The 24,612-nt window shown below is 38.8% G+C and overlaps 1 protein-coding gene across 3 annotated transcripts in view; it reads right to left on the reverse strand.

Moving 5' to 3' along the window:
• The window catches only part of ZNF385B (zinc finger protein 385B), a 480,885-nt gene that overhangs the window by 338,594 nt on the left and 117,679 nt on the right, over positions 1-24,612 (reverse strand). The window lies entirely within an intron of this gene.

The raw sequence follows: 24,612 nt of genomic DNA on the forward strand, positions 1-24,612 counted from the left end.
CATAAAACATTTATCAAAAAATCATAAAAATAACTGGGAGAAATTCCTAGCAGGCAGCACTGACAAAGCACGTATTTAAGGTTCTATTCAAATTTTTAAAAATGAGTTTAAGGTTCTCATTGAGACAGAGCAAATCAGGATCTAGTAAGTGCAATTCCTGATTTGCAGATCTTCTATAGATAACTGTATTCAATTGTTATAATACTCACAGCTTTTAGGTGTAGATATATTTAGTAGTATCTAATCTAAAACATCTGTATAAAAATAAAAACTACACCACAACACATATTTACAGAACACAGCATACTGGAGCAACATTAAACATTGACCTCCCATGAGTAGTCTCATGTCCTGGGTGTGGAATTGACTCCTTACAGGACACCAGCTGCATGTTCTTCCTTGAAGATAGTTACAGACATAAATGAGTGGAGGTGCACGTATGTGTGTTGAAGGGGGAAGTGGTTACACACACTCAAGTCATAAGAGAATGGACTAAATCTTTACGATCACTTTTGCCGCCTGAATTCCATTCATTTAGTGCCTCATGAATCCCCCAGGACAACAACTGAACGGACTATGAGAAATGGCATTGGGTATCACTGATTCAGAAATTATTTCATGTCATCTCTCTCTGGTCTTCTGTACTTTTCTTGTCTTAGAAGATAGTCTGTGAGATATTGTGTCCCTAGAACTCATATTATTATTATAATACATGCAACTCCCTGGTAATAAGAAAATAGCTTAAAATAAAAACCAAAATATTTCATTATAGGTCCTCAATCCCTTATCTAAAACCCCTAGTGCCAGATGCATTTCAGAATTCAAATGCTTTCAGATTTTATAAAGATAACACTCTGCTTTACTGTGAATTATATAATACTTCCAGCAGAGTAGAGGGCAACAGTCTATAATCAGACATAGTAACAATTCTGCAGCAAAATATGTGCATATTTATACTAGACAGGATAAATAAAGACTACTGTTAACCTCACATCAGTTCAGGTCAGGATTTGCCATCAGTATAAATTACAAAACCTTCTAATTTTCAGAGTTTCTTAGTTTTGGGGAACTGCAGGTAAGAGATTATGGATGTGTACAAATGTTCACCTAAACTATTATAAGGTTATGGGTTGGAAAGAGATACCTCAGCAGTGTTCTCTGGCTTAGACAAGAGGTTTGGAGATGAGTACTGCTTTAACAGGATAAGGAAAAAATACGAGAAAGTACTATTAAGACTAAGACACAAAGGAGAGCAGAGATGTCACTATAACGCAAGACAACAAAACTAGAATGTGGGAACAGAAGGCAAGAAGAAGCCATTCAGAATTACAGTGCCAAGAAATTACGAAATAAAACGATGATAACCAACCACTCATTGATTACCTACGCTATACTCAGTAATGTGGAAGGGACTTGACATAAATACTTCTTTTAGCAACCTATACTTTATAATTTTCAAAAGGAAATTTTAAAAGGAAAATGTGTTTTCAGAATGAGGCATAAAACGTTGGTTTATCTCACCCTTTTCTCATTGTACCCCAAAACAAAACACTCACAATATTAAACATCACATGTGAGAATGTCAGAAAAAAACAACAAAAAAAAAATAAGCTTTATCTTCTGAAGTAAAGGTCCATATTTTATTTTATACACTATTTGGGATAGGAGTTCTTTAAAATCACTTACAGAAAAGAAGTAACACTCTACAATCTATATTCAAACTGCATAACATTAAAGCCCATTTAAAAAATATATTCTTAAGACACATGAATATTATGTTGTGTTTACTTGGAGTTTTCCTATGAGTCTATTTCCCAAATAGATACTTTTTTATACTAAGTAATCTGAAGTGTATTAACACAGCAAAGCATTGACACTAGACTTAAGACTTCAGACCTACAGAATATTCACCATCTTCTATGAGATCTTTTCAAAAAATAAAAAAGTTGCAGTTATAACACATAGGAAGGACAAGTCTAGAGCTCTAATGTACAGCACGATGATGAAACTAATACTGTATTGAACACAGCTGACCCTTGAACATTGCCAGGGAGAGGGGTCTGACCCTCCTCACAGTGGAAAACCCGAATATAATTTATATAGTCGGCCTTCCTTATCCGAAGCCCCTCCATATTCGAGACTCCTCATATACACAGTTTCTCTGTAACCACAGACTCAGCTAATTGCAGACTGTCTAGTACTGTAGGGTTTACTAGCGAAAAGAACCTGCATATAAGTGGACTGCCAGGAGATCAAACCAGTCAATCCTAAAGGAAATCAATCCTGAATATTCATTGGAAGGTCTAGTGCTAAAGCTGAAACTCCAATAATTTGGCCACCTGATGCAAAGAGCTGACTCACTGGAAAAGACCCTGATGCTAAGATCAAAAGCAGGAGGAGAAGGGGACCACAGAGGATGAGATGGTTGGATGGCATCACCGACTCAATGAACATGAGTTTCAGCAAGCTCTGGGAGTTGGTGATGGACAGGGAAGCCTGGTCCATGGGGTCACAAAGTCAGACACGACTGGACAACTGAACAACATAAGTTCATAATGCCTATGAAGTTCAGGCCTATTAGTGTTCAAGGGTCAAATGAACTGGAAATTTGCTGAAAACTAGATTTCAGGTGCTCTCACTACACACAAAAGAAGTGATAAATGAAGAGACAAATATATCTAATTAGCTTGACTGTAGTAATCACTTCACTATGTGTTTATCCAATCATTATGTTGAACACCTTAAATATATACAACTTTTATTTTTAAAAATTTAACAACTATAGGTGTGTGCTGCTAAGTCGCTTCAGTCGTGTCTTGACTCTTTGTGACCATGTGCACCGTAGCCCTCCAGGTTCCTCTGTCCATGGGAGTCTCCAGGCAAGAATAATGGAGTGGGTCGCCATACCCTCCTCCAGGGGATCTTCCTGACCCAGGGATCAAACCCATAGCTCTTATGTCTCCTGCATTGGTAGGCAGGGTTTTGTTTTTTTTTTTTTTTTTTTTTTTACCACTAGCACCACCTGGGAAGTCCTCTAAAACTATAGTTACCCCCTCAAATAAAGGCCTTTCCTGAGTGCCTTTTGGGAACCAGACTTGCAGTGGGAAGGAATCCTAAGGGTGTTTGGGAGAAAAATGGTCTTCCTATCCACTGTACAAAGTATAATGGAATATGTGGCTCTAATGTTAGTATCTAGAATATGATCCCAAGTCATGTCCCTGTGAAAAAAGGCAATAGCATTTATTCATTTCTGACAGTACAGCATAATTTGACCAAATCTTTCTTTAGCAACCAAAATAGTGCCCTGGTGGTATGATGAAATCCTTGCAATTTCTAAAAGTAACTGATTATTTGGAGCCAGTAACTGCCCAGGAATAAAATCAACATCTCTTTACATCATGTCCACATAAGAAAAGATAAACTTTAAGAATCTGTGGGCCAACATCTCTGAGCTTGCAGGACAGGCTCACCAGAGACAATCTCTTGAAATGAAGGGGGCCAAAGTGATGGAAAATGCCACCATATGCAACCCCTAAAAAATACTACACCCAGACCACGCAGTTCCTCCAGAGTCCTCATGTGATCAGAAGGGCAAACATGTTTCTCAACTTGCCTTAAGAACCGGATCCAGAAAACCTGTGATGACCGAGGAGGAACAGCACCCCCATGGTCAGCGGTACCATTGTACAAGGTTGTCTAACTTGCAAAATGTCCAACAGCCTCCTTGGCTGTGATGCCAAAAGGTATGAAAGGAGAACATCTGTGTGAAGAAAGGCGGTCAGTCAGGGTGACCACACACTCATCCCCCAGTGAGAATCTGAACTCAATAATTCTAGTTCCTATTGAGCCAGCTACTGAAAGCCTTTCTCCTTAGATAAGCTTAAAATAGATCATAAATGTATTCTGTGGAAAGACACCCATATTCAGGGTGCCTTTGAGGATTCAGATCACTCAGCCACCCAGACTTAGCATGACAGTCTTTAAATTTCAAAATCTGAAACATTTAAATCTTAATTATTTAAAGACTGAAATCCAAGATGATGTAAAACAAGTTGTCTGTTAATAAATATGATACATGTAAAAGTTCATAGTCCAAAGTATTCTTAAAGCGAAAGACTATCTGTCCTTCACTAAAATAGAGCCAATCACTCCTATTAATTCTTTTTTTTAAGAAGATCCACTCAAACTCCTTTACATATCAATTCCTTAGGACTCTGTACTTACATAATTGACATCCTTCCTTAACATTTTTATACCACATGTACAGAATATAGAACTGTTCTAACTGTTCTATAAGGACTTTCAAGGTGACCTGAGGTATAGTTCTAGATTTCTGACACAATCTGTAATGGCTAGGCTCTATCTCAAAACATTTTGGAGGTCTGGAATTATACCTTGAGCCTTCATCCTATTCCAAACTGCTGTACTCTCATTCATAAGCAATTTCTACCTTAATGAGTCCTGCAATATAAAACTCAATTGAATTTACCTGAGGAGTACAGATACGGGTCACTAACTCTATTCTTGTTTGGAAGAATTAAATTACAATTTTGCAAAATGCTTAGAAACTTATAGTGATCAATACTGGATAAGACAAAGAGTCAGGAAAATAGATAAATATTCTCTCTGCTGTGTCATCATTGGGTCTGAATTATTCCAAGAGATAATTCCTGTACTCTCTCATAAGGATCTGGGATTTATACCAAAGAAATCATATGCTCTATTTTCAATGATCTCATTTGTGATATTTTGACCAAGACTTTTTCCCCTTCCAAGTCTGTCCCTTCCCGCAAAACTACAGAAATCACATGGGCTCTAGCTAATAAATGAGTTACACAGTAATTCCTCCATGAACAGATGTTACGGACTTATAACTAAGAGGTCTAAGGAAATAGGTGCATTGAAAATAATTAACCCTCCTACCTTCACACCAAAATGCTTTATCTACCTCGTGCATTTCCTCACAGAAACTCACTGATACTCACTGACACACTGATAATCTGATATACATTCACTACGGCACTTACATTTTGCAAAAGATTTCATAGTTAAGTTATAAATGGCACATTGATTCATCAAAAATGCAGAAAAGGAATGTATTCAAAACCATATGTTTCTACTGCAAAAGTAAAAGATATTATTGTATTGATGAATCTAGGCCTATCTCTGCATCTATCACGCAACACTTTATGTTTGTAGTTAATATCTTTTAAAATAGACTAAATTTTTTACAGAGAAAGAGAGAGATTAAGATATTTAAGTAGTCTGTTTAATTTCTGAAAATTGGAGAAAAATCTTCCCTACCCCTTCCTCCATTTCTCTTTCTCTCTCTCACACACACACACACCCTGATTCCTCCTACAGATTCTACCTAAAGCACAGAAGATGCTCAAAAAAGAGTCTGTCAAATGAGCATGTCCCGACCCACATACATTCTCATCTCTTTGTACTTCGCTTTCCATATTCATTGATAAGTTCCAGCAAATGTGGTGGGATGCGGAATAAGGCAAATATCTTATTTTCAGTATACTTGTGGCACCATCTTGTGGTAATTCTAGAGTGTTACAGTTTTGAGTTTAATTTCCAAAGTTAATGTCTGAGAAAATGCTGTTGAGGATAAATTTTACATTTTAAATACATATGAGCTTCAGTGTAAGAAATGTGACTTATGTACTTTAAAAACCCACACACGCGTAGCAACAGTCATAATATCTGTCACGTTGCTCTGACCCTAGAAGCTGTTTCTTGACTGTAGATAGGAATGAGAGTAAGGGATCACCAATAACAAGCGCACAGGGCCTATGTTTTACACATTCTTTGTTTAGTCATTCTTATATTTTATGGCTAAAATAACTTCCTCTTAGATTAAAAATAAATTCTCTTTGACCGGAAAAAAGAAGGAAAGAAAAAAAAAAAAAAAAACCCAACTGAAGCTCCTGGCGGCATCAAAGAGAAGCACAGAATATGGAGCAAAGAAAAGAACACAGTATAAAATGCTCCAGCTGACAACCCATTTTCAGATCTTGCCCTCCATTTCCACCTCCAAACCATTACCTCCACTTCCTGTTATAAAATCCATCCTTACTTTCTCCCCTCGGCCCCCACAGCGTCCTCAACTTAAAATCTACTCAGTTCAGCCAGACGAAAGATGCCACCTCTCACACCAAGAGGCAGAGTCTCCCTTTCTACCAGTTGAATCTGCTGTGGTCTTGTGACTGGTTTTGACCAAAAGAACCCTGTGGTTGCAGCTTCCACTCCAGCTATATGGCAGTGTGACTCTGTGACCCACGTGTGATGAAGCCTAGCCTAACCTCCAAGAGAAGAGTCTGCTGATAAGAGGGACCCAGCCTGCAGCCAGCATCAACTGCTAGACATTTGCCTGAGGCCATCTGAGACCACCAAACCCAGGTGATATGCCAGCTGCCTGCAGCCTCCACTGAGTCTCAGATGAGAACCACCTGGCCAAAACCAGCCCCGGTCTCTGGCCCACAGAATCATGATTAAAATTTTTAAATGTAAAAAAAAAAACTTATAAAGCCTTCTGCCAATCTTCTCCAAATCTCTGATTTTCTTTCTAATCCTCTCACTCAATTTCAGGCACTGCTGCTGCTGCTAAGTCGCTACAGTCGTGTCCGACTCTGCGTGACCCCATAGCCGGCAGCCCACCAGGCTCTGCTGTCCCTGGGATTCTCCAGGCAAGAACACTGGAGTGGGTTGCCATTTCCTTCTCCAGTGTATGAAAGTGAAAAGTCAAAGTGAAGTCCCTCAATTGTGTCTGACTCTTAGCGACCCCATTTCAGGCACATCTCAGCTTTTTACACGTGTCAATTTTTTTCTCAATTTATGATTCTAAACATTCTCTTTACTCCCTTTGAATCACTTCTCGCCAATCTCTTTGCTTGACTAACTCCTGTCTGGTCTTAAAAGCTTAACCTTAAATGAGAGTAGAAATTCTTTGGGACTTAATTGAAAGTGGGAGAGAAAATGGGCATTTTAGTTAGTAAACAATGGGGAAAAAGGAAACACTGATGATAAGAAAATAGTCCTGAATTCTTTTAATTTTTACTTTGTGAAAAATTTGTTGTCAAAAATTATGAGAGGTAATGTAGAGAGAGAGATGGATCTTAGAGTTTGAAACTTTTTGTGTGGCCTTAGGAAAAGGCTCCAGATCTCTCTCCCTCTGGATTTGCTTATCTGTAACATGAGGATGTGGTCTGACAGAATGAGGTCCACTGGAGAAGGGAATGGCAAACCACTTCAGTATTCTTGCCTTGAGAACCCCATGAACAGTATGAAAAGGCAAAATGATAAGATACTGAAAGAAGAACTCCCCAGGTCAGTAGGTGCTCAATATGCTACTGGAGATCAGTGGGAAATAATTCCAAAAAGAATGAAGAGATGGAGCCAAAGCAAAAACAATACCCAGCTGTGGATGTGACTGGTGATAGAAGCAAGGTCCAATGCTGTAAAGAGCAATATTGCATAGGAAACTGTAACGTTAGGTCCATGAATGAAGGCAAATTGGAAGTTCTCAAACAGGAGATGGGAAGAGTGAACGTCGACATTCTAGGAATCAGTGAACTAAAATGGACTGGAATGGGTGAATTTAACTCAGATGACCATTATATCTACTACTGTGCAGGAATCCCCTAGAAGAAATGGAATAGCCATCATAGTCAACAAAAGAGTCAGAAATGCAGAACTTGGATGCAATCTCAAAAACGGCAGCATGATCTCTGTTCGTTTCCAAGGCAATCTATTCAGTATCACAGTAATCCAAGTCTATGCCCCAACCAGTAACACTGAAGAAGCTGAAGTTGAATGGTTCTATGAAGACCTACAAGACCTTTTAGAATGAACATCTTAAAAAGATGTCCTTTTCTTTATAGGGGACTGAAATGCAAAAGTAGGAAGTCAAGAAACACCTGGGGTAACAGGTAAATTTGGCCTTGGAGTACAGAATGAAGCAGGGCAAAGGCTAATAGAGTTTTGCCAAGAGAACGCACTGGTCATAGCAAACACCCTCTTCCAACAACACAAGAGAAGACTCTACACATGGACATCACCAGATGGTCAACACCTGCCGGTGTCCAGCCCCGGTGGATCCAGGGTGATTTGAAGGGGAGACAGAGTAGGCGAGGAAAAAACTTATTATTTATTAATATAAGATTAGATTAGGAAGAAATAGTGTAGTAGGAAAATTAAGTGGAGAAAAGATGCTGAATAACTTGGTTTACGTGGAAAGCCAATAAAGTTCCAGACAAGGAGCTTGCACCATCTACGTTAGGCCACCGGCGTCCTCTTGAATAGCGGGGGGTGCCCCACCTTCGGCTCCCTCTCTTGTGGATCTTTGAAGCCAGGGCAAGTAAGTAGACATGGCGAGCCTCCACACTCCAGATGGGAATTCAGCCAGAAAATAGAGTAAAGAGGAGACACGGGGGAAACCAGTCCTTCCAATGACTGGCCCGGCCTCTATTGTCTAGAAAGGCCTTTTATACCTTTTTGATTGTACATAGAGATCAATGGGTAATACAAAATTATGCAGCATTAGCAGCCCAGACTCTTATCAAACCAGGCTTTTCTCTCTGCATACCTAGTTGTACACATAAGTCTTAGGTGATTTACATCATCTTCCAGCCAAAAGGGCCAATTAACATTTTACAGTCCTTTTCTGATAAGGTTTGTCAACCGGAAGACTTATTTGTGCTGTTCTTCCCAAAGTCTGGTGCCACTCTCAGAAAGCACTAAATAAAGTTACATTCTTACATAGGAAAGATACAGCAATTTATAACAAGTAAAAGGAGCACAGTGATTTATAACAAAAGAAAAGTAATTAACTCAAAAGTCTAGTGTTGCTAACATCAAAACTATTATATATCTTTTTCCATATCCTGTTTACATTGATTAACATCCTGCAAGGTGCCTAAAAGTTAAAGAATATGGAGGCCTGGCAGCAATCATTGAGTCAACAGTGCAATCCCATCACGAATATGATTTTTAGCACTTTAGAAAAGGCTCTGTATCTTTAAGATGCTTTTAAGCTTTGTGCCTCTCACGGTTGGGGGGCTGTAAGCAATTCACAAGCTGTAAGAGGTCAGGGGAACCTGTTAGGCAAGCTAGAGAGTTATCAGAGGGGGTGTAACTGAAACATCCCTTTCAAATGCAGAAGACTAAAGCCCTGGGTTGACTTTTTCCAGAGTGTGTCAGAAGAGTGGAAAAGCAGAGTACAAAGGCTGGCAGATTTTTGGGTTTTGGGGTACATGCTCAGGAAATACCAGGGGGACACCCTGAGATCTGACTCGCCTTGCCTATCAGGCCTCTGCCACATGACCTTGTCACGGGTGGGATTCCTCACGCTGGCTCCCGGCAAACACCGAAATCAGATTGATTATATTCTTTGCAGCCAAAGAAGGAGAAGGTCTATAAGTCAGAAAAAACAAGACTGGGATCATGAGCTCCTTATTGCCAAATTCAGACTTAAATTGAAGAAAGTAGAGAAAACTACTAAACCATTCATGTATGACCTAAACCAAATCCCTTATGATTATACAGTGGAAGTGAGAAATAGATTTAAGGGCCTAGATCTGATAGATAGAGTGCCTGATGAACTATGGACAGAGGTTGGTGACATTGTACAGGAGACAGGGATCAAGACCATCCCCATGGAAAAGAAATGCAAAAAAGCAAAATGGCTGTCTGAGGAGGCCTTACAAATAGCTGTGAAAAGAAGAGAGGTGAAAAGAAAAGAAGAAAAGGAAAGATATAAGCATATGAATGTGGAGTTCCAAAGAATAACAAGGAGAGATAAGAAAGCCTTCCTCGGGAATCAATGCAAAGAAATAGAGGAAAACAACAGAATGGGAAAGACTAGAGATCTCTTCAAGAAAATTAGAGGTACCAAGGGAACATTTCATGCAAAGATGGGCTTGATAAAGGACAGAAATGGTCTGGACTTAACAGAAGCAGAAGATATTAAGAAGAGGTGGCAAGAACACACAGAACTGTACAAAAAAGATCTTCACGACCCAGATAATCATGATGATGTGATCACTAATCTAGAGCCAGACATCTTGGAATGTGAAGTCAAGTGGGCCTTAGAAAGCATCACTACGAACAAAGCTAGTGGAGGTGATGGAATTCCAGTGGAGCTATTTCAAATCCTGAGAGATGATGCTGTGAAAGTGCTACACTCAATATGCCAGCAAGTTTGGAAAACTCAGCAGTGGCCACAGGACTGGAAAAGGTCAGTTTTCATTCTAATCCCAAAGAAAGGCAATGCCAGAGAATGCTCAACCTACCACACAACTGCACTCATCTCACATGCTAGTAAAGTAATGCTCAAAATTCTCCAAGCCAGGCTTCAACAATAAGTGAACCATGAGCTTCCAGGTGTTCAAGCTGGTTTTAGAAAAGGCAGAGGAACAGAGATCAAATTGTCAACATCTACTGAATCACCAAAAAGCAAGAGAGTTCCAGAAAAACATCTATTTCTGCTTTATTGACTATGCCAAAGCCTTTGACTGTGTGGATCACAATAAACTGTGGAAAATTCTTCAAGAGATGGGAATCCCAGACCACCTGACCTGCCTCTTGAGAAACCTATATGCAGGTTGGGAAGCAACAGTTAGAACTGGACATGGAACAACAGACTGGTTCCAAATAGGAAAAGGAGTACATCAAGGCTGTATATTGTTACCCTGCTTATTTAACTTCTATGCAGAGTACATCATGAGAAATGCTGGGCGGGAAGAAGCACAAGCTGGAATCAAGATTGCCAGGAGAAATATCAATAACCTCAGATATGCAGACGACACCATCCTTATGGCAGAAAGTGAAGAGAAACTAAAATGTCTCTTGATGAAAGTGAAAGAAGAGAGTGAAAAAGTTGGCTTAAAGCTCAACATTCAGAAAACTAAGATCATGGCATCTGGTCCCATCACTTCATGGGAAATAGATGGGGAAACAGTGTCAGACTTTATTTTGGGGAGCTCCAAAATCACTGCAGATGGTGATTGCAGCCATGAAATTAAAAGACACTTGCTTCTTGGAAGGAAAGTTATAACCAACCTAGATAGCATATTCAAAAGCAGAGACATTACTTTGCCAACAAAGGTCCGTCTAGTCAAGGCTATGGTTTTTCCAGTGGTCATGTATGGATGTGAGAGTTGGACTACAAAGGAAGGTGAGCGCCGGAGAATTGATGCTTTTGAACTGTGGTGTTGGAGAAGACTCTTGAGAGTCCCTTGGACTGCAAGGAGATCCAACCAGTCCATCCTAAAGGAGATAAGTCCTGGGTGTTCATTAGAAGGACTGATGCCGAAGCTGAAACTCCAGTACTTTGGCCACCTCCTGCGAAGAGCAGACTCATTTGAAAAGACCCTGATGTTGGGACGGATTGGGCGAAGGAGGAGAAGGGGACAACAGAGAATGAGATGGTTAAATGGCATCACCAACTTGATGGACATGAGTTTAAGTGAACTCTGGGAGTTGGTGATGGACAGGGAGGCCTGGTGTGCTGTGATTCATGGGGTCGCAAAGAGTCGGACATGACTGAGCGACTGAACTGACTGACCGAACATGAGGATGTTCATATTTGTCTTGTTGGTTGTGAGGCCTAAAGCCATTATTTCAATCTTTTCATGGTAACTCTATCTCCAGTGCACCTCAGATCAAGCACCGGTGTGTCTCTCTTCCCACAATTCAGCAGAACCTCCGTGCTCTTGGTCTGATCTCACAGGTACCATCCATTGTCAAAAGCAGGATCACAGGTCACCCTCTAAGAGAGAATCCCTTGCCATTCTGAGGAAATATGGATCCTTAAAGCCCCAGAATGAAATCAATCCTCCCCAACGTAATCCTTGGGGCAACTGGATTCCCCATGATAGACATACACCCTCCCCAAGGACACAAGGAGAATAGAATGTGAACTTAACATTTATTACTCTATCTGGTGATTTACTTGCTTCTAATCTGACTGAACTCCGGGAGTTGGTGATGGACAGGGAGGCCTGGCGTGCTGCGATTCATGGGGTCGCAAAGAGTCAGGCACGACTGAGCGACTGAACTGAACTGAACTGAATTTGCAAATGGAGATGAGATGGTTGGATTGTATCACCAACTCAGTGGACATGAATTTGCGGAAACTCCAGGAGATGGTGAGGGAAAGCCTGGCATGCTGCAGTCCATAAGGTTGCCAAGAGTCAGACACAACTTAGTGACTAAACAGCAACTGGAAAGGGGAGAGTGTCAGAGTCTCATGTATCAGTGAGTGAGAAGTGGGGAAGTCCTCTGAACAGGGAAACCTTTACCACACAGACAGAATGCAGCCAGAGAGAACTTAGGGCCCCTATTTTCTGACTGAACTTGCACATCAGGTGAATTCTCTGAGCACGAGTAACCTAAGCACACGCTAGGCTAATTCTGCCCAGTTCAGCTGATCTCCATAGATGAGAGGTAGTAACACCTTGGTGAAGAATCGGCTGCAGAATCAGGCCGCCTTGTTCTAAGTTCCAGCCTTGCCTCTTTTGGCTACTACCCAACCTCTTTATTCCTTGTTTGCATTGTCCATTATAATAATAGTGTCTTCCTTGAAAATCTGTTGAGAGGCTTCAACTGACATAACCTCCTTAGCACAGTATTTGGCATAAGTATCTGTCATAGATGCATTCACCCACCTAACTGCAGTCTTTCAGGCTGCTGTCACTGTTTTTATGATACTGGAGGGGGCACAGAGTTACTCAGACAACTCACAGTGAGGGGTGGAGATTGGTTGAGGGGTTGGTGGGGCTACGTCACTCCATTTCCATGACATCATCCCTCTTTTTCCCATGGGTCAGTGGATGCCCCAGAGACAGACAAGGAATGAACAGGCCACTTTTCTCTTTCCTGACCATTTCCCAATTACAAATTTATTTAAAGTAAGAAGCTGCATTTCTGGGTATAAATCCTCCTTGTTGGGTTAGTGTTCTCAGAGGGTGATTTTGGACTGGTAGCTTCCATATCATCTGGGAAATGGTTAGAAATGCAAGTTCTCAGGCTCCATCCGCAGCCTACTGAATCAGGAACTCTAAAGATGGGGCCCAGCATCCCGCATTAGAACACATTGACCAGGTGATGCTGATGCATGCTAAAACTCGAGAATCACTGGGTTAAATGATCAGCTATCAATGCATCAACTTACTTAAATTTCTTAAGTTCAGATTCACCTCCGAGGATGAGAATGGTGACTGGAATAGAGATGGTAGAGGAAGTATTACAGAGATGGGCACTCAGGATGAAGAACAGGCCTCAGTCTTGGACAGCAGAGGGCAGGATGAGCGTCACTAGACACTCTGGACAGGCAATAAAGGTGGTCGATTTTGTCTGCCATTGGGAAGGTGTCTGTGCAATTCAGAAGGGCCTGGGGAAATGACACCTAAGCTAGGATATCTGCACTTGTTGGGAAAGCTTCTGGTTGATGTAAACAAGTTCAGTTCAGTCGCTCAGTCGTGTCCGACTCTTTGCGACTCCATGAATCACAGCACGCCAGGCCTCCCTGTCCATCACCAACTCCCAGAGTTCACTCAGACTCACGTCCATCGAGTCAGTGATGCCATCCAGCCATCTCATCCTCTGTCATCCCCTTCTCCTCCTGTCCCCAATCCCTCCCAGCATCAGAGTCTTTTCCAATGAGTCAACACTTCGCATGAGGTGTCCAAAGTATTGGAGCTTCAGCTTTAGCATCATTCCTTCCAAAGAAATCCCAGGGTTATTCTCCTTCAGAATGGACTGGTTGGATCTCCTTGCAGTCCAAGGGACCCTCAAGAGTCTTCTCCAACACTGGAGTTCAAATGCATCTATTCTTCGGTGCTCAGCCTTCTTCACAGTCCAAATCTCACATCCATACATGACCACTAGAAAAACCATAGCCTTGACTAGACAGACCTTAGGTGGCAAAGTAATGTCTCTGCTTTTGAATATGCTATCTAGGTTGGTCATAACTTTTCTTCCAAGGAGTAAGTGTCTTCCAATTTCATGGCTGCAATCACCGTCTGCAGTGATTTTGGAGCCCCCCAAAATAAAGTCTGACACTGTTTCTACTGTTTCCCCATCTATTTCCCATGAAGTGATGGGACCAGATGCCATGATCTTCGTTTTCTGAATGTTGAGCTTTAAGCCAACTTTTTCACTCTCCTCTTTCACATTCTTCAAAAGGCTTTTTAGCTCCTCTTCACTTTCTGCCATAAGGGTGGTGTCATCTGCATATCTAAGGTTACTGATATTCTCCTGGCAATCTTGATTCCAGCTTCTGTTTCTTCCAGTCCAGCGTTTCTCATGATGTACTCTGCATAGAAGTTAAATAAGCAGGGTGACAATATACAGCCTTGACGTACTCCTTCTCCTATTTGGAACCAGTCTGGTGTTCCATGTCCAATTCTAACTGTTGCTTTCTGACCTGCATACAGATTTCTCAAGAGGCAGGTTAGGTGGTCTGGTATTCGCATCACGCTCAGAATTTTCCACAGTTTATTGTGATCCACACAGTCAAAGGCTTTGGCATAGTCAATAAAGCAGAAATAGATGTTTTTATGGAACTCTCTTGCTTTTTCCATGATCCAGTGGATGTTGGCAATTTGATCTCTGGTTCCTCTGCCTTTTCTAAAACCAGCTTGAACATCAGGGAGTTCACGGTTCACGTATTGCTGAAGTCTGGCTTGGAGAATTTTGAGCATTACTTTACTAGCATGTGAGATGAGTGCAGTTGTGTGGTAGGTTGAGCATTCTCTGGCATTGCCTTTCTTTGGGATTAGAATGAAAACTGACCTTTTCCAGTCCTGTGGCCACTGCTGAGTTTTCCAAACTTGCTGGCATATTGAGTGTAGCACTTTCACAGCATCATCTTTCAGGATTTGAAATAGCTCCACTGGAATTCCATCACCTCCACTAGCTTTGTTCGTAGTGATGCTTTCTAAGGCCCACTTGACTTCACATTCCAAGATGTCTGGCTCTAGGTGAGTGATCACATCATCATGATTATCTGGGTCGTGAAGATCTTTTTTGTACAGTTCTTCCATGCATTCTTGTTACCTCTTCTTAATCTCTTCTGCTTCTGTTAGGTCCATACCATTTCTGTCCTTTATCAAGCTCATCTTTGCATGAAATGTTCCCTTGGTACCTCTAATTTTCTTGAGATCTCTAGTCTTTCCCATTCTGTTGTTTTCCTCTATTTCTTTGCATTGATCGCTGAGGAAGGCTTTCTTATCTCTTCTTGCTGTTCTTTGGAACTCTGCATTCAGATGCTTATATCTTTCCTTTTCTCCTTGGCTTTTCACTTGTCTTCTTTTCACAGCTATTTGTAAGGCCTCCCCAGACAGCCATTTTGCTTTTTTGCATTTCTTTTCCATGGGGATGGTCTTGATCCCTGTCTCCTGTACAATGTCACAAACCTCATTCCATAGTTCATCAGGCACTCTATCTATCAGATCTAGACCCTTAAATCTATTTCTCACTTCCATTGTATAATCATAAGGGATTTGATTTAGGTCATACCTGAATGGTCTAGCGGTTTTCCCTACTTTCTTCAATTTAAGTCTGAATATGGCAATAAGGAGTTCATGATCTGAGACATAGTCAGCTCCTGGTCTTGTTTTTGTTGACTGTATAGAGCTTCTCCATCTTTGGCTGCAAAGAATATAATCAATCTGATTTCGGTGTTGACCATCTAGTGATGTCCATGTGTAGACTCTTCTCTTGTGTTGTTGGAAGAGGGTGTTTGCTATGACCAGTGCATTTTCTTGGCAAAACTCTATTAGTCTTTGCCCTGCTTCATTCCACATTCCAAGGCCAAATTTGCCTGTTACTCCAGGTGTTTCTTGCCTTCCTACTTTTGCATTCCAGTCCCCTAGAATGAAAAGGACATCTTTTTTGGGTGTTAGTTCTAAAAGATCTTGTAGGTCTTCATAAAACCGTTCAACTTCAGTTTCTTCAGCATTACTGGTTGGGGCATAGACTTGGATAACTGTGATTTGAATGGTTTGACCTGGAGATGAACAGAGATCATTCTGTCATTTTTAAGATTGCATCCAAGTACTGCATTTTGGACTCTTTTGTTGACCATGATGGCTACTCCATTTTTTCTGAAGGATTCCTGCCCGCAGTAGTAAACCAGAGTGGGATAAAAAGAGAACTTAGAAGAGCTGTGAATTCTAGAAGTTGTCCCTGATTTCTGTACATGTGTGTTTGGGCAACTGTGTTTTTCCTGTGCCTCTGACCCCACGGGACAAGGATGACTCTTCTCCTTGTTTCAACTTCTTTATACTTTGCCAGATGGATGTTCCTTCCTTCCCCATACACATACTTCATTCCAATAATAATAAACTGTTTATAGTTCACCCAACATGCACTCACATGGCTGCCCTCTCTACCTGGAATGTTGTTTTTCCTTCAATAACCTGAAACGCATTTTATAAAATTACTGCAAATATCACATCCTCTATGAAGCCTTCTCTGATTGTTACAAAGGTGACCATTCCTTTCTCTGTGCCACATTCACATTATCTGTAGACCGTCATTGTTCTCAGCATATCACATTGTCATTCCCTTATCTGACCTCTCTTGACACTTAAGAAAAGGGATTGTATTTTATTAATCTCTGTAGCTACTTGATAATTTTTAAAAATCAAAACTCCCAAATCTGTGTTCATTATTATATCTGATGATACTACTAGAATTGTAATATCTTTATTACAATTTTTAACTGAAATTTTTATTGAGATAATTAAAGATTCACATGCATAATACAGGGAGTTCCTTTGAGCACTTTGTCTCACTACCATTGAATGTAACATTTTATAAAACTATAGAATAACATCACAATCAGGATGCTGGCATGGATACAATCTACCAATCCTATACAGATTTCCCCAGTTTTACTTCAAGTAAAAATTGTTCAAAATTGGGAAAAGAGTACATCAAGGCTGTATATTGTCACTCTCCTTATTTAACTTACATGCAGACATGCAAAAGGCCAGGCTGGATGAAGCACAAGCTGGAATCAAGATTGCTGGGAGAAATATCAATAACCTCAGATATGCAGAAGACACCACCCTCATGGCAGAAAGCGAAGAGGAACTAAAGAGCCTCTTGATGAAAGTGAAAGAGGAGAATGAAAAAGCCGGCTTAAAACTCAACATTCAAAAAATGAAGATCATGGCCTCCAGTCCCATCCCTTCATGGCAAATAGATGGGGAAACAATGGAAAGAGTTAGAGTCTTTATTTTGGGGGGCTCCAAAATCACTGCACATGGTGACTACAGCCATGAAATTAAAAGATGCATGCTCTTTGGAAGAAAAGCTATGACCAACATAGGCAGAACCAAAACCAATACAGAATTGTAAAGTAAAAAAAAATAAATTATATATAAAAAAATAAATGAAATAAATTTAAACTAAAAAAAAAAAAAAAGAAGAAGAAGAGACATTACTTTGCCCACAAAGGTCTGTCTAATCAAAGCTATTATTTTTCCAGTAGTCATGTATGGATATGAGAATTGGACAATTAAGAAGGCTGAATGCTGAAGAATTAACGCTTTTGAACTGTGGTGTTTGAGAAGACTCTTGAGATCTGCAAGGAGATCCAACCAGTCCATTCTAAAGGAGATCAGTCCTGGGTGTTCATTGGAAGGACTGATGCTAAAGCTGAAACTCCAGTACTTTGGCCACCTCATGTGAAGAGTTGACTCATTGGAAAAGATTCTGATGCTGGGAGGGATTGGGGGCAGGAGGAGAAGGGGACGACAGAGGATGAGATGGCTGGATGGCATCACCGACTCGATGGACATGAGTCTGAGTGAACTCCGGGAGTTGGTGATGGTCAGGGAGGCCTGGCGTGCTGCGATTCATGGGGTTGCAAAGAGTCAAACATGACTGACCGACTGGACTGAACTGAACTGAACTGAAAGGAAATCAACCCTGAATATTCATTGGAAGGACTGATGTTGAAGCTGAAGCTCCAATACTTTGACCAACTGATACAAAGAGCTTACTCATTGGAAAAGACTCTGATGCTGGGAAAGATGGAAGGCAGAAGGAGAAGGGGAGGACAGAGGACAAGAGAGTTGGAAGGCATCACCAACTCAATGGACAAGAGTTTGAGCAAGCTCCAGGAGATGGTAAAGGACAAGGAAGCCAGGCGTGCTGCAGTCCTTGGTGTCTCAAAGTCAGACATGGCTGAGGGGCTGAGCAACAACAATGTGTATTCATGTGTGTGTGTGTGTGTGTGTGACCTGTGTAGACTCCTGAATCCACCACCACAGGATCCCTCATGTTGACCTTTTATAATCATATCCATCTCCCTCCGTCAGGGAAGGGAAGCCATAACACTCAGGAAGCATTAATTATCCTTTAAAATTCTGTCATGTCAAGAATGTTATACAAATAGATGCATTCATCGTATGTACTAATAAACTTGTGCGATTGATTTTTTCACTAGTGTAATGCACTAGAGATTCATCCAAGTTGTTACAAGTATCAATAGTTTATTATTCATCTAGTAGTTTTATTTTCACACTTCCCTTGATGACTAATGCTGTTGAACAGCTTTTCATGCTCTTATTTCTATCTGTTAATCTTCAGTGAAATTTGTCTTCCTACCTTTTGCCCATTTTCTTACTCGATTGCCCTTTTTCTCCCCACCACTGTTGTGTTTTGAGAGTTCTTCAGGTGACTAGATCCTTTGTTGGATATGCAGTTTGCAAATATTTTCTACCATCTGTAGCTTATATTTTCACTATCTTCCCATGGTATTTTACCAAGCAAAAATTCTTAATTCTGAATGAAGTCTAATTTATCAACTTTCCTTTTTTTGGATCATGCTTCTGGTGTCAAGTCACAATTCTTTGACTAACCCTAGGTCCCAGAGAATTTCTTCCACTTTTTCTCTAAAAGTTTTGATATTTTTATGCTTTACTTTAAATCTAGGATCCATTTTGGTTAATTTTTATATATGGTGTAAACGTTTGTCTTAGGAATTGTTTTTGTTTTGCTTATAGATGTGCTATTGCTCCAGCATCATTTGTTGAAAAGACTATTTTTCCTTCACTGAATTGATTTTGAATTGTCAAGAGTCAATTGGGCATATCTGTGTGGACCTACAGTTCTGGGTTCTGTAGTTTTTTTTTTTTTTTTCCATTGATCTACATGTCTATAACTCCACAGTATGTGTATGTCTTAGTCACTCAGTTCTGTCCAACTCTCTGCAACCCCCTGGACTGTAGCCCACCAGGTTCCTCTGTCCTGGGAATTCTCCAGGCAAGAATACTGGCGTGCACTGTCATCTACTTCTCCAGGGGAACTTCCCGACCCAGGGATCGAACCTGGGTCTCCTGCATCATAGGCATATTCTTTACCATCTGAGCCACCAGGAAAGACCCTATTCCTCCACAAAACAAAGCAAACAACCAAAAAAACTCCACCACTCTTTTGATGATTTCAGCTATATAGTAAGCCTTGATATTGGACAGAGATTTTTTCCTACTTTATTTCTTTGTCAAGATTGTTTTAGCTGTACAGCTGTGCTTTGCTATATTATTTTAGGTTAAGCTCTCCTGTGTCTACAATAAATCCTGCTGGGTTCTGATAGAAATTGAATGAAACATATAGATCAACTTAGGAAGAACTGCCATTTTAACTAGGGTGAGTTTTCCAATCCATGAATATGGTATATTTCTCTACTCATTTAGGTCTTCAATTTCTTTTCCTAATATTTTGTGATTTTCAGCACATGGATTCTGTACATGTTTTTTTAAAGTATATATCTAAGTACTGATATTTTATTTGGGGGTGATTATAAATGATACTGTACTTTTAAGTTTTTATATGTTCATTTTTAGTGATATACAAAGACATGCAACTGGTTTTTATTAGTTGTCTATCATGTAAACTTTCATAGATTCTTTGGGATTTATATATAGACCATCATGTCATCTGCAAAGAGAGAAAATTTTATTTCTTCCTTTCCAATCTGTATGCCTTTTATTTATTTATTTTTCAACCAAGAACTGACTTTTATATTGACATTCTATAGATTGGGGAATATACGTATCAGTTAAATAATACAAAGAAATACATAATACAAAATACAAAAATACATAATACCAAAAAAAATTGCTTTCTTATACTGAACATATCAGGATGGCACCAGACACTATTCATGGATAGTCAAAAATCTCTCTCGTTTCTGCGTAAGAGGACGGTCCTGCCAAGCAGTGAATGTTTCATAACCTTAATTTATTAGGAAATGACCAAGCTATTCAATACACTGTCATCACTTAGTTTAGCACAACAATAGAAACTCAGGTTTTTCTTGCCTTACTCTGGTGCCCAGAATTTCAGGTACTATGCTGAATAAGAGAAGGGCAGGTGGACATCATTACCTTGCTCTTGATCTCAGGAAAAAAAAACATTTTTCACCATAAAAATGATGTTAGCTGAGACTTTTTGTAAATGTTCTTTATTAAATTGAGGCAATTCCCCTCTGTTCTTAACTTGCTGAGAGTTTTTATCAAAAATGAGTGTTGGGTTTTCTCAAATGCTTTTACTGCAACAATCAATATAACCACATGGTTTTCTTGTTTAGCTGTTGATATGGCATTTCATATTTGTTGAGTTTTGAATGTTGAACCAGTCATGCATATCTAGAATAAATCTCACTTGGTCATGGTAAACAATTATATTTATGCATTGACAGATTCAGTTTGTTTATATTTTGTTGAGAATTTTTTAGTCTAAGTTCATGAGAGATTCTATAGTTTTCTTTTTTTATATTTTATTTGTCTGGTTTTGATATCAGGGTAATTCTGCTCATAAAATAAATTGGGAAGTGTTTATTCCTCTTCTATTTTCTGAAAGAAACTGTGCATAATTGGTGTTTATTTAGAGGTATGATTTTGGTATGATTTTCCAGTAAAACCATGTGTATCTAGAACTTTCCTTTGAGGAGCTTTGTAATTATGAATCCTACAGCTGCAGATTCTGTAGTAATATCATCTACTCTGTGTCTTTCTTTTTCGTCAGTCTTAGTAGAGGCTTGTAAACTTCATTGATCTTTTTCAAAGAGCCAATTTTTTGTTTTATTGATTTTTCTCTGACGCTTTCTTATTTTCACTTCAGAGGTTTCTGCTCTTCATTTTTACCATTTCTTTCTACTTGCTTTGGGATATCATTTCTCTTCTTTTCTAGTTCCTTACAATAGGGGCTTACTTATTGGAGACCTTGTCTCATTTTCTAAAATAAGCATTCAGTGCTATAAATTTCCCTCTCAATGCTATTTTATTAACATCCTAATATTTTTGATATTTAAAAATGTTTTTCATTTTCAAAAATTTTTATTATTTTAAAATTATTTTAAAATATTTTAAATAATTTTATTTCCTTTGGATCTTACTCTTTCACTCATGAATTACTTAAGAAATATGTTGTTTAATTTTCCTGTTGGTTTTCTATTATAGATTTCCAGTTTAATTTCATTATCGTCAGGGAACATACTGTTCATAATTACAATTCTTTTCAATATGTTAAGGTTTGTCTTATGGCCCAGAATATGGTGTCTCTTGGTGAATATTCCATGGGCATTTGAGATAAAAAAAAATGTATTCTACTATTGTTGGGTAAAGTGCTATATAAATTAGATGCTGTTGATTGGTTGAGTTGTTCAGATCTTGTATACCCTTGATGATTTTCTCTCTAGTAATTCTATCAGTTGTTGAAAGAGGGGTGTTGAAGTCTTCAATTGAGGATATACGTATTTCTTCTTTAAGCTCTATAAGTTTTTGTTTCAAGTATCTTTGAAACTTTTGTTTGGTATATGAACATTTAGAATCATTATGTCTTCCTAGCAGATAGAACCTTTTATCACCATGTAATGTCTACCTTTGTGGCTAGTAATTTTCTTTGCTCTAAAGTCTACCTTATCACATATTAATATAAGTAATTCTGCCTTTTTAAAATTACTCTTTGCATGGCATATTCTTCTCCATTCTTTTACTTTCAGCCTACTTACATCATTGGCTGTAAAGTGAGTTTCTTGTAGCAGCATATAGCTGGGTAACTTTTTTAGTTTAATTTGTTCTGAAGCTCTCTGTGTTTTGACTGGTATATTTGGGCCACTTATATTTAAAGTTATTATTCATATGTTAGTGCAAAGTCTGACATTTTATTATTTGTTTTCCATTTATGTCCTCTGGTTCTCATTTATGGTTTTTTGTTGTTTTTTTTTTGGTCATCCTATGGGCTATTTGAACATTTTTAGAACTCCACCTTAATTTATTTATATTCTGACTGTACTGCTTTCTAAAATTTTCATAGTGGTTGATTATAACCCATCTTAAGTATAAAGTGAAAGTGAAAGTGAAGACGCTCAGTCGTGTCTGACTCTTTGCGATCCCATGGTCTGTAGCCTACCAGGCTCTTCCCTCCATGGGACTCTCCAGGCAAGAGTACTGGAGTGGGTTACCATTTCCTTTATGGGTATTTTAATACCTGTAATTAATACCTGACAATCTACCAGTATCACCATTTAACTAATCAAATGAAAGTATAGAAACTTTACTTCCATTAAGCTCCTTTAACTTACCCACTTTTAATTATTAATTTATTGAGCATTATAAGTTTTGTTTCAGTCATCAAACATGATTTAAGAAGCTTATGAGGAAGACAATAATGTGAGGATTAATTTTATGTGACTGGGTCACAGTATGCCCAGATATTTGGTCAAACGTTATTCTGGGTGTTTCTGTGAGTTTGTCTTTGGATGAATTTCACATTGTGTGTTAGCTAAGATGTAGATTTTATTCTGAAAGCAATGAAGGACATTGAAACATTCTGAACAAGAATTACATGAACAAACTTGCATAACAGAGTGTACTCCCTTGCACTGTGCAGTTAGTGTTTACCACGATGACAGAGGAATCACAGTTAAAGTAGTAAAGAGGGCTTATGAAATATGTTGGAAAAAGCTAACAAATAAGAAATTTTCATTGTAGGAATGTCTTTAGTTAGGATGAACATATATAGACTCATATGTGTATGCATATGTAACTGTATAAATTCTTATTGATTTGTTATATAAATGATTTAATAATCCTATATCTTACCAATTCCATCATGATTCCATCAGTAAAATATACTACCCACGAATCTATTGATTGATTAATTCTGAAGGATTATTAAACAAGCCCACATTTGCATTAATTTTAAGCAGAGAAAAGAGAACATAGGGAGGAGCTTAGAAAAAAATAATTCCCCAAATTAAAAAACAAACAAACATGGAATTAGACTGAGATTTATCTAGTGGATTCCTTTTGGGAACTTATGGAAAGACCTAGAAGTATGAAAAAAATGTGAAAGTAGTTCTCCAGGACTTCCTTTTGTCTAAAAAAGTTAAGGTGATCTCAAAATGTTGGAGAAATAAACACAAGAAACTTGAAGCTATCTATATATTTTTTAAAGAATCAGTTACTTTAAAATTAAGGCTGTACTGAATATAATTTTTAAATTTTTTTATTAAAGTATAGCTGATTATAATATCATGTAATCATGACAAAACATTACATGTTTAATATCATGTAAATTTCAGGTATCGTGTAACAGCACAATTACCTGAAACTTTTAGATTGCTTCCATGTCTTGGCTGCTATAAACAATGCTGCAGTGAACACTGAGGTGCATGTATCTTTTCAAATTATGGTTTTCTCCAGATATATGTCCACGAGTGAGACTGCAGTATCATACGGTAGCTTTGTTTTTAGTTTTTTAAAGAACCTCCATAATGTTCTCCATCATAGTTGTACTAATTCACATTTCCACCAACAGTATAAGAGGGTTCCTTTCTCTCCACGTCTTCTCCGGTATTTATTATTTGCAAACTTTTTGATGATGGCCATCCTGACTGGTGTGAGGTAGCTTTGATTGACATTTCTCTAATAATCAGTGAGGTTTAGCATCTCTTCACGTGTCTTTTGGTCATCTGTATGTTTTCTTTAAGAAATGTCTGTTTAGGTCTTCTGCCCATGTTTTGTTTGGGTTATTTGTTTTTGTTTTTGTTTTTTTTTTAATTAAGCTGTATGAGCTATTTACATATTTTGGAAATTAATCCCTTATCAGTCACATCATTTGCAACCCATTCTGTAGGTTGTCTTTTCATTTTATTTATGGTTTTCTTTGCTATGCAAAAGTTTTTAAGTTTAATTAGGTCCCATTTGTTTATTTTTGTTTTTATTTCCATTACTCTAGGAGACAGATCTAAAATAATATTACTACAATTCATGTTGAATTTCACATTTGAATTTATAGACTGAGTAAAACAAATTCCTCCTTCTCTATGGATGGGTCTCATCCAGTCAGTTGTAGGCCTGAATAGGACAAAAGGCTGACCGTCCCCTGAGTAAGAGGGAATCCTCCTGCCTGACTGCCTTCAACCTGGGCTATCAATTTTTTCTTGCCTTCCAATTTAAACTGAAACAGCAGTTTTTTCTGATCTCAAGCCTGCCAGTTTTGGGAATGGAACTACACCATCAGACCTCTTGGGTCTCTTGCTTTTTGATTGTGGATCTTGGGACTTGTCAGCCTGCATGATCA

This window comes from Oryx dammah, unplaced genomic scaffold, assembly GCF_014754425.2.
Source record: "Oryx dammah isolate SB20612 unplaced genomic scaffold, SCBI_Odam_1.1 HiC_scaffold_27, whole genome shotgun sequence".
Taxonomy (NCBI): Eukaryota; Metazoa; Chordata; class Mammalia; order Artiodactyla; family Bovidae; genus Oryx; species Oryx dammah.